The 14,395-nt window shown below is 34.7% G+C and overlaps 1 protein-coding gene across 1 annotated transcript in view; it reads left to right on the top strand.

Moving 5' to 3' along the window:
• The window catches only part of SOX5 (SRY-box transcription factor 5), an 866,928-nt gene that overhangs the window by 131,784 nt on the left and 720,749 nt on the right, over positions 1-14,395 (top strand). Inside the window, exon 3 of the mRNA XM_030321940.1 lies at positions 1,570-1,655. The gene's annotated coding sequence lies outside the window, so the exon portion shown is untranslated. The remainder of the gene's footprint in view (positions 1-1,569; positions 1,656-14,395) is intronic.

Here is a 14,395-nt window from a genome sequence, read left to right as displayed (position 1 = left end):
CAAAACTGAATAATCAATGGTCTAGTAAGAATGAACACTGAAGCATTATTCAGCTCCCCCTGAATTGAACTAATACTGGAAACACTGAGCTGGGGCAGAGGCTGTGGCTACATCACCATATATGGGTTCCCTGCTTTCAGAAGTCTGATTCCTAGGAATTTCAACTGAGTAGCAGAGACAATTTCCTTTTCTTTCTTTCTTTCTTTCTTTCTTTCTTTCTTTCTTTCTTTCTTTCTTTCTTTCTTTCTTTCTTGTTTAGTTATTTATTTTGAGAAAGAGAGAGTTTGTGTGAATGCCAGAGGAGCAGAGAGAGAGAGGGAGAGAGAGAATTCCAAGTAGGCTGTGTCCTGTCAGTGCAGAGCCTGATGCAGGGCTTGATCCCTGGAACCATGGGATCATGACCTGAGCCAAAACCAAGAGTTGGAGGATTAACTGACTGAGCCAGCCAGGCACCCCAATAGCAGAGGCCATTTCTGTCTAAACTGGGGACACTGGTAATCAAGCCAGAGCTATATTCACTCATGAAAATGGCAAGTGCAGTATTTCTGAAGCTGAGCTTGGCAGCACAGTCCTAGAGATATATAGCAAGAAATGTGAATGCAGAGATACCTGAATAACTCCCACTAAGCAGTTATGGTGCTGACTGTCGTTGTCATACATTTGAATGAATGAATGTCGTTCATTCAATGTCATTCATTCAATGTCATCAAATATCATACATCTGAATGGAATCAAGGAAAGGGCCTGTGAGGACACCTGAAGATCTCTCATAAATCATTCTAAGAAATAAGAATTTATCTTAATGTTCCCTGCCCTAAAGCATCTGTAGGATGTTTACATGAAAATCAGCAAAATGAACAACTTCTGAGGGGATTAATATATATGTGTATATACAGATAACAATATATGTATGTATACAGATAACTATATATGCACATATGTTTTTAGATTAATTCTGGCAGCATTAAACAGTGTCAAATTAATGCCTCTTTTCCCATAATGGTTTTATTATATTTATATATTTTATATACATTTATGTAAGTATACATATACAGATTTACTTTGTAAATCTTAGGAAAAAACCTTGAAAATTCTCTACTTCCAAAAGTTCTATGTTGATACATTTATTAAGATGGAACAATACATTGTTTTTTCTTAAACATCTTTTTATTAAAAAAAATTTAATGTTTATTTTTGAGAGACAGAACGTGAGTGGAGGAGGGTCAGAGAGAGAGGGAGACACAGAATCTGAAGGAATCTCCAGGCTCTAAGCTGTCAGCACAGAACCTGATGTGGGGCTCAAACTCATGAACTGTGAGATCATGACCTGAGCCAAAGTTGGACACTTAACTACCTGAGCCATGCAGGCACCCCTAAACATTTTTTTAATGTTTATTTATTTTTGAGAGAGAGAGACAGAGTGTGAGCAGGGGAGAGGCAGAGAGAGAGAGAGGGAGACACAGAATCTGCAGGAGATCATGACCTAGCTGAAGTCAGATGCTTAACCTACTGAGCCACCCAGACACCCCATGGAACAACGCATTGGTAATGGTGTTTTATTTTTTCTAGGATTCCTCTTGCTGATGACACAATTCCTGTGTGAATCTGTTTACAAGATTCTGAAAGCTGAACAGAGAACTTTGGCACTGCACTGGGTAGGAAAAAGGTATATTCATAAAATACATAATGCACACCTTTGAAAAATCGATTAGTACACTTACTACTTCACAAAACTGGAAAGTTTATATGCCTTCTCTTATTTTTTTAATTTATAAGTAAAATACATGACGTATGCATAGAAAACTATAGTACATAATCTTTTATATTCAAATGATAACTGGATTTGTAATTATAATTTGGAAACTCATTATGAAGGTAATGTCTAAACTAGCAGATGATAGCAACATTTCTTTTAGTTTTCTTAATGAGATATACTTTTCTTGAAGTTGTGGAAGTTTTTTGTCTCCATTGAAAAACGGAGAAACATTAAAACATTTGTTCCTGCTTTTTTGTTGTTGCTACAAAGGAAATATTTTGGGTCACAATGGGTAGGTCACACATTTTATAAAAATTTCCATTGGCTATTAAGTACCCTGGGGTACGCTTTTGTAAACACACATACAAAAATGCAATTTTGCTCAGGCCAAACAGATATTTTTTCAGTTTGCTTGGCAGAAATATTTAGTGGGCATCTATCTGTGAGTGCATTTATGAAATGCTTGTTTGTCTTTTCAAAAAAAGTTACACTCTGGGAACAGGAACTGAAAGTTTGACCACAGACCCACACTTGAAAATCCTTTTATTATCCCCTGGCTGACTATCATGTGGGTGACATCAGAAAAGGTTGGAGGTAAGGGAGCCTTTGTTTAGAAGTTTGTCACGAATAAGATGGAAAAGGAATTCTTTTTTTGTTTTTCTTAAAATGAATTATGGAAAAATAATCTTTTTGCATAGTGGACTAAAACTTATTCGCTAATCGACTCTTAAGGTCTTATGACTTATGTTTGTAGAACTTCAAGATGCAAGTTTATTTGTGAAAACCGTTAGAATCAATTGTGTTGGTTAACTTCTTTAAAAATTAATTGTTAAAACCTAAATAATATCCTTAAAGTATCTATAAATAAGACTTCATATTTTCATAGACAAATCAAACAATATAATATGGAAGAAAGCATTGTGAGTAATGGATTTTTATGCTAACAGAAGTGGAATAGGTCACAAATGGATTATTGCAAATATGAAACTTGTGTAGTTTTACAAGTGAAAACACCAATATCAATACAATTAAACAGCAAGTGTAAACCTGGGGCTACTTCTAATAAATATAGTGAACATCACATGTAAACGGGTCTTAGTATCAGAAGGCACTAACATCTTAATTTAAAAGAGAAAATGTAAGGGGGCGCCTGGGTGGCTCGGTGGGTTGAGCCTCCGACTTCTGCTCATGTCATCATCTCATGGTTTGTGAGTTCAAGCCCCGTGGTTTGACAGCTCAGAGCCTAGAGCCTGCTTTGGATTCTGTGCCTCCCTCTCTCTCTGCCCCTCCCCCGCTCACGTTCTGTCTCTCTCTGTCTCTCAAAAATAAATAGATGTTAAAAAATAAATTAAAAACATAAACGATAAAATGTAAGAACAAATAATTTATGAGGAATACAATTCTAATGCAGTATGCTAATAAGAGAAATGCAGAGTTATGCTCTACTTACTATCTAACCAGTAAAAAAAAAAAAACAAAAAAAAAAAACAGTTTGGAAGGATAATGTTGTAACAAGAATGTGGGGAGATGGGTACTTTTAATAATGTTGGGAAAAGGTTATCTTTGTTCAACTTTTCAAGAAGTGATTTGGCCATCTCTGATATGAGCCTTAAATGTTTCCAAAGCATTCTACGTAAAATTTCCACTAGTTTGGAAATGATTTGATTATAAGTCATCTGAAATAGTTAAAAAAAAACTAGACGTGTATTTCTCTTTGCAAAGTCTGTGAAGTCTGTGTAGGCAGTTCAGAGCTGGTTGGATGGTTCCACGGTCATGAGGGACCCAGATCCTTCGTCTCTTGCTCTGTTACTCTGAACACGGGACTGTTACCTAGTGTTTTAGAATGTCCAGAATTGGTATTCCAGTAATCCTGTCCCTAGCCTAGCAACAAGAAGGAAGTATCAGTAGGAGAAGATCATGCTCCCTCCCTTTAAGGAAATCTTCTGGAAGGTATTGACATCCCTTCCGTTTACATTTCATTGGCTAGAATGTCGTCATAACAACCAAGCCATGCTTAAAAAGGCTGGAAAATGTAGTTTTTATTCTGGGAGATAAGTCTGGGGAAGTTATTACAGTGGAAGAATAAGAGACTGGATATTGGGCCCAATTAACAGTATTTGGCAGTTTCACTTCCAGGAATCTAACTTAATGAAACAATTAAAGAAAGAGACAAAATTTATATAAATATATTTGTTCATTTTCATATATTTATGATGCGAAAATTTTGAGATTGACTAAATTATCCAGCATGAAGCAGTAGTTGGATAAATTTGAGTACATTTATTTTACACAGTCAATAAAATATTTTTAAAGAATTTTTAAGGACATGAAATTATGCATAATACAATATTAAGTTAAACAAGTCAGAATCCACATTAAAGATACATTATATAAATTTGTGTGTGTGCACACTTATGTACATGCACACACATATACATTCACTTATACATATATATTGCAAATACATAAAATTGACAGAAAACAATACTTAAAAGTTAATACATCAAATATTATTAGCTCTAGATCATGGAATCATGACCAATTTTAATTTTCTTCATAGTTTACACAATTTTTTGAATAAGTATGATTTGATATTAAAACTTGAGACGTAGAAGACATATGAAATTCCAAAAGGCTTATATGTTGCCTAATGTTCCTGTTAATAAAAATACTAAATATGTCTATTCAAGGAGAGATGAAACAGCTTAGCACCTATCCTTTTTGACTTTTTCCTGCAGTCAGGTTGCAATAAGTGTTCCCTCTCAGTAGAGCCATTTGGTCACTCAGAAATCTTGATCATATTGCAGCCAACATGGGTTAGGGCAGATTGAGATACTGTGCTGCAGTTCAGTGGTGTGCGTCAAGCACATGGAAGTTGTTGGTAATCGTGCCTATTTGAAAGGCAAAGAGCAGAACATTTAGAGACTTCTCTTTCTTGTGTATCAGTGAAAGAGGTTGAGTATTGCAGTTCTGGATTAAGAATGTTTCTTTGTGTGTGTGTTAAGGAACTTTTAAGTGTTATGTTAACTTAGAATATTAAAGGAGTGAGAATTTAACTCAAAGCTAAATAAAAAATCAAATTAGAGAGCAATTCATGAGAAATCCTTTGCAGAAATTAGAGTGAGAGCATTCCCGCCTCCCCCCCCCCCCGCCCGAACCTAAGCTGACTTGACTCTTTAGAACTTACAAGAGAACTATGATGTTGAGAGGCATAGACTTGGGAGACACACTGTTTGAGTTCCTGATTGCACCACTGATGGCTGTCTCTCTTGGGTATGTTCCTTAGCCACCAATTCCTCATGTGTGAAATGTAAATAATAATAGAAGACACTGTACCATGCTAATATTTATCACGTGGATACTGGTGTAACTGTACTGATTCAGCAGTGGTTTAAAGCTGAAACCATTACTGGAGATAGAGTCACTTTGTAAATAATTGAAGTTTCAATTCAATAGGAAGATATAATAATTTAAAGCCTAAATGCCCACAATAACATAATCTCAAAATATATTAAGGATAAATAGCCAAAACAGCAAGGAGAAATAAGCAAATCCACAATAGCATTTTAACCTACTTTTAGTAATTGATGGAATAAAGTAGACAGAAAAAATCAGTAAGGATATAGAATTGAAAGACAAAAGTAAGAAACTTGACCTCATAGACATATATAGAACCTGGCATACAACTGCAAAACACATATTATTTTGAAGAATACGTGGAAAAGTTATAAAAATTGGTTGTATGCTGAGTCATAAAATAGGTCTCAACCATTTTTAAAAGAATTGGAATTCTACCAATTTCATTAGAAATCAAGTTGCAAATAATTTTTAAAAATGTATAGCTAGAAAATAAGTTTCAAAATTCCAGAGAAATCACAATAGTAATTTTAAATATTCTAAGGAAATTGAACTTTATACAACAATTGTAGAATGCCTAAAAGAAGTACTTAATGGGAAATTTATATCTTAACTGTTACGAGAAAAGAGGGTGAAAATAAAGAGGCATTTCAAAAAAAGCGAAAAGAAAAACTCAAAGTAATAAACACTAGGAGTGAATTAAAGCAAGAGCAAAATTAACAAAGTGGGAAGTTGTCATATTTCCAAAATATTTGATTCCAGTATTCCAATTCCAAAAATTGATTGTTGTAAAAGATGAATAAATTTTCCAGTCCTCTGATGAGACCAGAGAGCAAGTGATAAAGGGCACATAACCAGTATCAAGAATGACTGAAGCTATATCACAAGTGTGCAGATATTAAGTAGCCAGTAATAAATATTATGAACGTTATGTTACCAAGTTTATATTGGTAAATATGAAGAATTGGATGAATGGTCAAATTCCTAGAAAAATACAGTGTAGCAAAATTTACTCAAAAAGAAATGGAGAACCTGAATAGTTCTGTAACCATTAAAGCAACTGAATTCAGTAATCAAAAATCGTCCTATAAAAAAAAATTCCAGACCCAGGTTGCTTCACAGACAAATTCAAGGAAGAAATAATTCTACATTTACATAAGTTGTTTTTTAACGTTTATTTATTTTTGGGACAGAGAGAAACAGAGCATGAACGGGGGAGGGGCAGAGAGAGAGGGAGATACAGAATCGGAAACAGGCTCCAGGCTCTGAGCCATCAGCCCAGAGCCTGACACGGGGCTCGAACTCACGGACCGCGAGATCGTGACCTGGCTGAAGTCGGACGCTTAACCGACTGCGCCACCCAGGCGCCCCCATAAGTTGTTTTTTAAAAAACAGAAGTGATAATCTCAAACTTACTTTATCAGGTCATGGAAACTTGGTACAAAACTTGGTAAGTATCACTTGAAAAAGTGCATTTACAGGGAAATTCCTCTCATGAATATAAATGGAAAAAAAATATCAACCAAATATTACCAAACAAAAGTCATGATCACTGGGACACGTGGGTGGCTTAGTTAAGCATCCAACTTAGGCTCAAGTCATGATCTTACGGTTCATGGGTCGAGCCCTGATTGGGGCTACACGCGGTTGGTGTGGAGCCTGCTTGGGATTGTCTCCCTCTTTCTGACCCTGCTGTGTGCACGCTCTGTCTCTCTCAAAATAGATAAATAAACTTAAATTTAAAAAAAAGAAATGTAATGAAGGATTAAGACATTGCCATTAGATTGAATAGAAGGAAAATGTTTACAAGCTATAGAATTATGAATATTTATGTATGTTTTCAAATGTGTTGCAATGTTAAAATATCCTTTTGCACATGTCAACAATACCCACAAAAGGGCTTAGTTGAATATCAGATTTTATACTCCATTGAACAAAAATTACACAACAAAAGTAAGTACTTTACATAGATGTTGGGAATCCAAGATTTTGCAGAGGTAAATTGAGGATAGTGGTTAGTTAAAACATTGATAGCAGTTATTTTTGCTTTGCTTATCTCCTTCTGCGTTAACATTCTTTTAAAATGTCACTGCATTTATAGTTATTTGCTTTAACCATTTAGCTAGTTAATAATTTGCGATCCTGAATAGTTGTTATTTGTACATGACTTTTGGTCACCTTTCTCTTTTACTTGCAAATAAGCAAGCTCTTTGCTTTAACTATTTATCAAATCCAATCACTTTTTTTTCCTCAGTCACCCTAATATAGAGAGTAAAACTCTTTATTGCTTGAAAAAGGAAAATAATCCCAATATATTGCAAATTGTCAAGTGAGTTCTTTATAATTAAAGATTACTTTGCAATATACAATTTTTAAGGCATTTATCCCGACAGGGTTCACTGGCCTTTGAGCATGAGCCACTTTGTTGACAAATCTATCATCTAAATTGTGCAACATTAATGAGAACTCCAAGCAGCACAGTCTTACATTTTAATGTAGGTGGCAGTTTAAGGGAAAAACAACAACAACAACAACAACAACAAAAAACCACCACCAAAACAAAATACTGAATGTGATTGAAGTTGGTTTTAAAAAGGTCTGTCACCTGTGGATAAAAATGTGCATAACTCTGAACACATAGTAATTAGGAAGACTGAAAGGCCATAGGAAAATCCAACGACCCTTTGAAATATAAACACCAGTTATGATTTTTTAAAAAGGAAGGAGGCACTGATTTGTACATTTATATTAGTACAGGGCTTGTGATGCTACTTACTTGTACAACTAATCGTCCATGCTCTACAACCTGACCCACAGTTCTATTGTACCATATGGTAGAACAGATTCAAAGCTGGTCTTTGATTTGAATCCCTTGTTAATTAATAACTCATCATGTGATTATATATTTCCTGAATGGTATCAAATTTCTATATCTCATTCTTTTTAATAACCCTTGATACATCATTGTAGATCGTACTTTATTGTTGCACCTCAATTTCTGGAATATCTTCATTTTGATAAACTTTCAGCTTAGTTTTCTCAAGTTAATGAAATGTTGTAAGTAACAACACCATGAAAAGCATGCTAACAGCCTATTAAATCTAAGGGCACTATACTTTTTTTTTTTTTCCTACAGTTTATTTTGACAGAGGGATCATGGGCATGCGCACGAGCAGGGGAGGGACAAAAGGAGGGAATCTGTCAGCGCAAGGGGCTCCAACTCACGAACCATGAGATCATGACCCAAGAGCCAAAATCCAGTCAGACGCTTAATCGACTGAGCATTGTACTTGTATCATTTTTTTCCTTAACTCAAACTTATTTGTATAAATGCCTGATTATACTTGATCATCTTCATGCTCTACCTACAAATCTCTAATATCCATCTGAATAGTTTTGCATAAAATTATTAAGCTTATTTTCTGGGTGTTTCGAATGTATGTACATATGCAGTGGAGGAATTTTATTAGCACAATTTGAATTGCAGAGTTCGTTTCAAAATGTATATCAATTTAAGTAACATAATGCAGTCGTGTAGAGATGCTCCATTGTACTGGTCTCGGAACAAGATATTGCTCTTTGAGTAGCTGTTGCTGATGTACTTGAAACAGCCCTAAAACGTCTGGCAGAAAGGAATGGTCTATGTATAATTCCTTTGGCTATGGCTTTCAGCTTCTGATTGATAAGGAATGATGAATGAGAATCATCCAAAAGTTATAGGAAATTTAGAGTTTATTGCTTTTTAAAGTCAGATGATAATATATGTCTTAATAATTTAATAACAATGATCATTGTTCTCTTATTCAGCAATTGTTTATAATTAAGAGAATTTTTCCTTCCAAGTAAAATAATGGCATGAACTGTTGACCAGAAATTTTTTAAATGATGTATATAAGCAAGCCATCGTTTATTTTTGTGTCTTACTTTAGAACACTAAGCAACAGAGAAGCAGTTCTAACAATAATAATTTAATTTGAGAAAAAACCTTGAACCAAAACTGTCTCCATAGAACTTTTTCATAATTAGGTTATACATCTTCTCAATGGAAGAAGTCTTGCCCACGGTCACATTCTGTAAATGAAAATACATTTTGCGTAAATTAGTGATGTTGAATTGCTGGGAATCATTATGAAGTGTAATAAATATTTCTTAATTTTTAATGTAATTATGAACCATGAAGTTTTTTTTACTTTCCTACATGATGCATGTATCTCGGCATCTTGTAGAAAATTAAAAAAAAAAACATATTTTATAGTGAATAATTGGTGTTTTAAAATATAATATGATGTGACATGACATAGCATAACATAATATAAACATGATGTTTGACCTGTAATTAGGGAATTTCATTCCCTCTTAAAGCTTTTTGATACAAGTGTCATTTTAGGCATTTCAAATCTGTGTGAAAGGAATGGTTTAAGGACAATTTTCTAACTATTTAGAAAAAAAGTTAAATTCAATTCCTGTGCCATTACCAATATAAATTCTGGAAGGATTAAAGATTTAAATTTTTAATAGAAGACACTATAAGAGTATTAAGAGATAGTGTTGGTGAATATTTATGTAAGTGTGGGGAGGGTTAGAAGTTATTTTTAACCATTATACCAAAGGCAGAAGTCACAAAGAAAAATGTTGTTAGGTTTGATCACATAAACATAAAAGCTTTTTGGCTTCTTAAATGGTAAGACTGACAAAACAAGCAAATAAGGAAATGAGAAATATATTTGCAATATACTTTATTGATATAAAGTGCTATTTTTGCTAAAACTATTGGAAATGTTATATATTCAATGTATGTAAATAAAATATAACTTAAACTGCTTATAAATTAATAGAAAAGTAGAAAAATAATTTGAATATTCAGTTAATAGGATTCAAATGGGGATTAAACATATCAAATGTTTGATTTTTGTAAAATTCATGAAATACAAATCAGTTAAGATAGTTCATTTAGCAAATTAGAAAAGATGAAAAATGCTGCAATAACCAATGCAGACAAGATTGCAGTGAGATTAGGCCTGTCCTTGACTGAGGCTGGTGGTGTCATTTGCATCCCTGCACCAAAGATTCGTTTCACACAGTACACATTAAAATCAGTTAATGTTGACGTTTGTGCTTCTAGGAAGTTAGTTAACGTTTCATATATGGTGTTTATAGTAACATAAAATTGTAAACAATCAACATATTAAAATTGGCTCTATGTTAAAAAAACTGTGTGTATATGTGATGGAATATTAATTTCATGTAAAAATGATGTAGGGGCACCTGGGTGACTCAGTCGGTTAAGCATCCAACTCTTTTTTTAGCTCAGGTCATGATCTCATGGTTTGTGAGATCAAGCCTTGCATCAGGCTCTGTGTTGACAGCATGGAGCCTGCTTGCAATTCTCTCTCTCTCCGTTTCTGTCTGCCTCTCCCCTGCTTGCATTTGCTCTCTCCATCCCTCTCTAAAATATATAAAATGAAAAAAAAAATTTTAAATGATGTAATAACATGGGAAGCCAGAACCTGGGCAATGGTAAATATTTATTGAGTGGATATGTGGTTACATGCACGCACACGAACACACACACACAGAGGTGTGTGGATCATGCATAGAACGAAAGTTCTGGAAGAAGATATGAAAAATGCAGAAAGGATATGTCTAGATTAAAGAACTATGGCTGATTTTTAAAATTTTCACCTTTTTGATTACATGTGTTAGTTGCCTTTGTTTCTTTCTTTTAAAAAACATTATTTATTTATTTTGAGAGGGAAAGTACAAGTGAGGGAATCCAGAGAAAAAGGGAGAGAGAGAAAATCCTAAGCAGGCTCTGCACTGACAGCATGGGTCCTGACGTGGGGCTCAAACTCAAAAGCCATGAGAACATGACTTGAGCTGAGACCAAGAGTCAGATGCTTAACCGACTGAGCTACCCAGGTGCCCCAGTTGCCTTTCTTCAATAAACATATATTACTTTTATTTCAAGGAAAGATGCATGTATTTTAACTGTATGCATCCATGTACTAATCCATACATCAGGAACTTTCCCCCTGCATTTTCTTCTTGGAGTTTTACAGTTTTAGGTCTCATGTTCAAGTCTATGCATTTTAAGTTAATTTTTGTGAATGGTGTAAGATAGGGGCTCAATTTTATTCTTCCGCTTGTGGTTGTCCAGTTTTCCCAGCACCATTTAATAAAGAGAGGATCCTTTTCCCATTGAATATTTTTGGCTCCCTTGTCAAATATTAGTTGACTCTATCAGCAGAGATTTATTTATGGGTTCTCAATTCAGTTCCATTGGTCTTTGTGTCTATTTTTATGCCAGTACCATACTGTTTTAATTACTGTAGCTTTGTAGTATAGTTTGAAATTAGGAAGTGCGATATCTCCAGCTTTGTTCTTTATCCTCAGTATTGCTTTGGTTATTTGGAGGGTTTTTTTTTTTTTTTTTTGGTTGTTGTTCCATACAAATTTTAGGGTTGTTTTTCTATTTCTGTGAAAAATGACATAGGAATTTTGACAACGATAACATTAGTACTTCATACGTAGTTTTTCTAATGAGAGCATTTTCTATATACACAGATTGCTGTATAAACATATTTAAATTCTTTGTACTGATTTTGAATTGGGAAAAAATCAAGAGGAAAAGTGTTTTTCAGAATTTTTAATACATTAAAGTCGATACGGTTAGGATAAAATGCTTTAACACTGCCAACATGTTTATTCAGGGTTTATTCATAAAATTCAGTTCTTCATGTTGTGCTACCTTTTGCCTTCATGCGAATTCCACTTGGTCCCATTATTGCTGAGAATAATACCCCAGAAATAAGATTTTTAGAATCCTTTGAAAATAAATTCTAAATCTTATATAATGGACCATAGATACTATTCCTTGTTAAGATATTTGCTTTGGGGCACCCGGGTAGCTCAGTTGGTTAAGCATCTGACTCTTAATTTTAGCTCAGGTCATTGTCTCACAGCTCTGAGACTAAGCCCCTCTTTGGGCTCTGTGCTTACAGCATGGAGCCTGCTTGAGATTCTCTCTCTCTGCCCCTCCCCTGCTCTTGCTCGCTCTCTCAAAATAAATAAATAAACACTTAAAAAATATATATTTACTGGGGCACCTGGTTGGCTCAGTCTGTTAAGCGTTGGACTTCGGCTCAGGTCATGATCTCACAGTTCATTAGTTTAAGCCCCACACTGGGCTCTGTGCTAACAGCTCAGAGCCTGGAGTCTGCTTCAGATTCTGTGTCTCTCTCTGCCTCTCCCCCACTTGCATTCTGTCTCTGTCTGTCTGTCTCTCTCTCAAAAATAAATAAATGTTAAAAAAAATTGAAAACATTTGCTTTTTAAAAACCATCATTAAATTCTTCCAGTACTGTTCTATTGTTTCTATAGTCACTTTTCTTTAATGACACAGTTAACTCATTATTGTGAGCATAAATCATGTCCCTGAATTTACAGATGTGTCTACAGTTGGATTTTTTTTTTTTTAATTTTTTTTTCAACGTTTATTTATTTTTGGGACAGAGAGAGACAGAGCATGAACGGGGGAGGGGCAGAGAGAGAGGGAGACACAGAATCGGAAACAGGCCCCAGGCTCTGAGCCATCAGCCCAGAGCCTGACGCGGGGCTCGAACTCCCGGACCGCGAGATCGTGACCTGGCTGAAGTCGGACGCTTAACCGACTGCGCCACCCAGGCGCCCCACAGTTGGATTTTTTAAAGTCTCCTGCACTTCCCCCTTTATTCTCATTTTTATAACCAAACACCTCAATGAAAAAGTGATTATTACACCCATTGGATGCAGCAGATTATTAAAATAAAGTAAAATATATTTGATAAATTGTTCAGATGAACTTGTCTTTTTTGACTGAAAGAAACTTCTATAAAATGAATTCTATGTTCTTCCATTACTAACACACCTCAGTTAGATACTTAAATAAGTGAACTTTGGTGCATAACCCCTTTTTTTCTATTTTTAAACTTTATCTGTACTGAAATAAAGTACAGGTAAATATTTTAATTTTAGGAATAGGAATAACTTTTCAAAAATAAATAGTGTTTTTAAAAGAAAATTTACACATTATGACCAGCAACTTTAAAAAGGAGTAACACTTCTAGAGACTTAAAAGAACTCAAGATATTGATACACCCTTAAATAACAAATATCAAAGTATTTATGTAATGTCATTGGAATACAGAAGAATAGGGTAAACTGTACAGAAAAGGAAGGTCAAATCTAATTTTAACCTTTATATTTATTAACAACCATTGTGTTTTCTTTATTTATTCCCCCATCTTTCCCTTTTGTTTTAGAAGTATTGTTATTGAAAAGGAAGGAACACTAATGTCAGAATTATATTAAAAATCAGACCTCAAGACTATCTGTGAGGCAGAAATAATCCAACTATTATTTCTGGTATAAAAAGTTTTTTGAATAACATCACTTGCCCAGAAGCTGTTTTCCAACCTAATAACTCTTGGAATTATGATCTAAAATTTCAAGAGGATTAAGGCTGCATAACTCCTAGAAAGTACAAGTGTGCAGGAATGTGACCAGAGGTGAAATCTGATTTAAAATTTCTTTGAGAAAGCACTAGTTTGAAACAGTAGCCTGAGAAAGTAGAATACTATACATATAAATATTGCTTAGCAAGCTTCTCTTAGTTAAACATATATTAAGTACATGCACAGCAGTCTCCAAGATGGTCATTAACTAGGGTTTTAGTCTATTTTCTCGATTTTAACCATCTGCTTTCAATTCCAAAATTAGTCAGAATGGACAGAAATAAAGTTCAACACATTCTATATTGGTTCATCTTATTTTTAGTGATTTCTTTGTGAGTCAGTTTGGTGGCAGCATGGGATGCATGCCCCGTATGTTGATGGAAACCCATGTTGGGTGTGCCTACCATTTATCTGTCCACTCCGGCATTTTATCAGAGGTTGTATAAGGAGTTGGATTGAAAAGAAGGAAGCAAAGATGCATCTCTGTGTGACAGTCATACCATAATGTGCCAAGCATGATACTGGTTGCTGCAGAAGATACAATAATAAGTAAAATGAGATCCTGGGCTTCAAAAGTGCTAGAAAGTGCTGGGGTGCAGGTGGGGGTGAGGAAGGCAAAAGTATATCAGTCCCTCTTTTATTTATTTATTTTTTTCAATACATGAAGTTCATTGTCAAATTGGTTTCCATACAACACCCAGTGCACATCCCAAAAGGTGCCCTCCTCAATACCCATCACCCACCCTCCCCTCCCTCCCACCCCCCATCAACCCTCAATTTGTTCTCAGTT

The sequence above is a fragment of the Lynx canadensis genome, chromosome B4 (genome assembly GCF_007474595.2).
Source record: "Lynx canadensis isolate LIC74 chromosome B4, mLynCan4.pri.v2, whole genome shotgun sequence".
Taxonomy (NCBI): domain Eukaryota; kingdom Metazoa; phylum Chordata; class Mammalia; order Carnivora; family Felidae; genus Lynx; species Lynx canadensis.
Note: the sequence above shows the minus strand (reverse complement) of the source record. Positions and strands in the feature narration are given on the sequence as shown.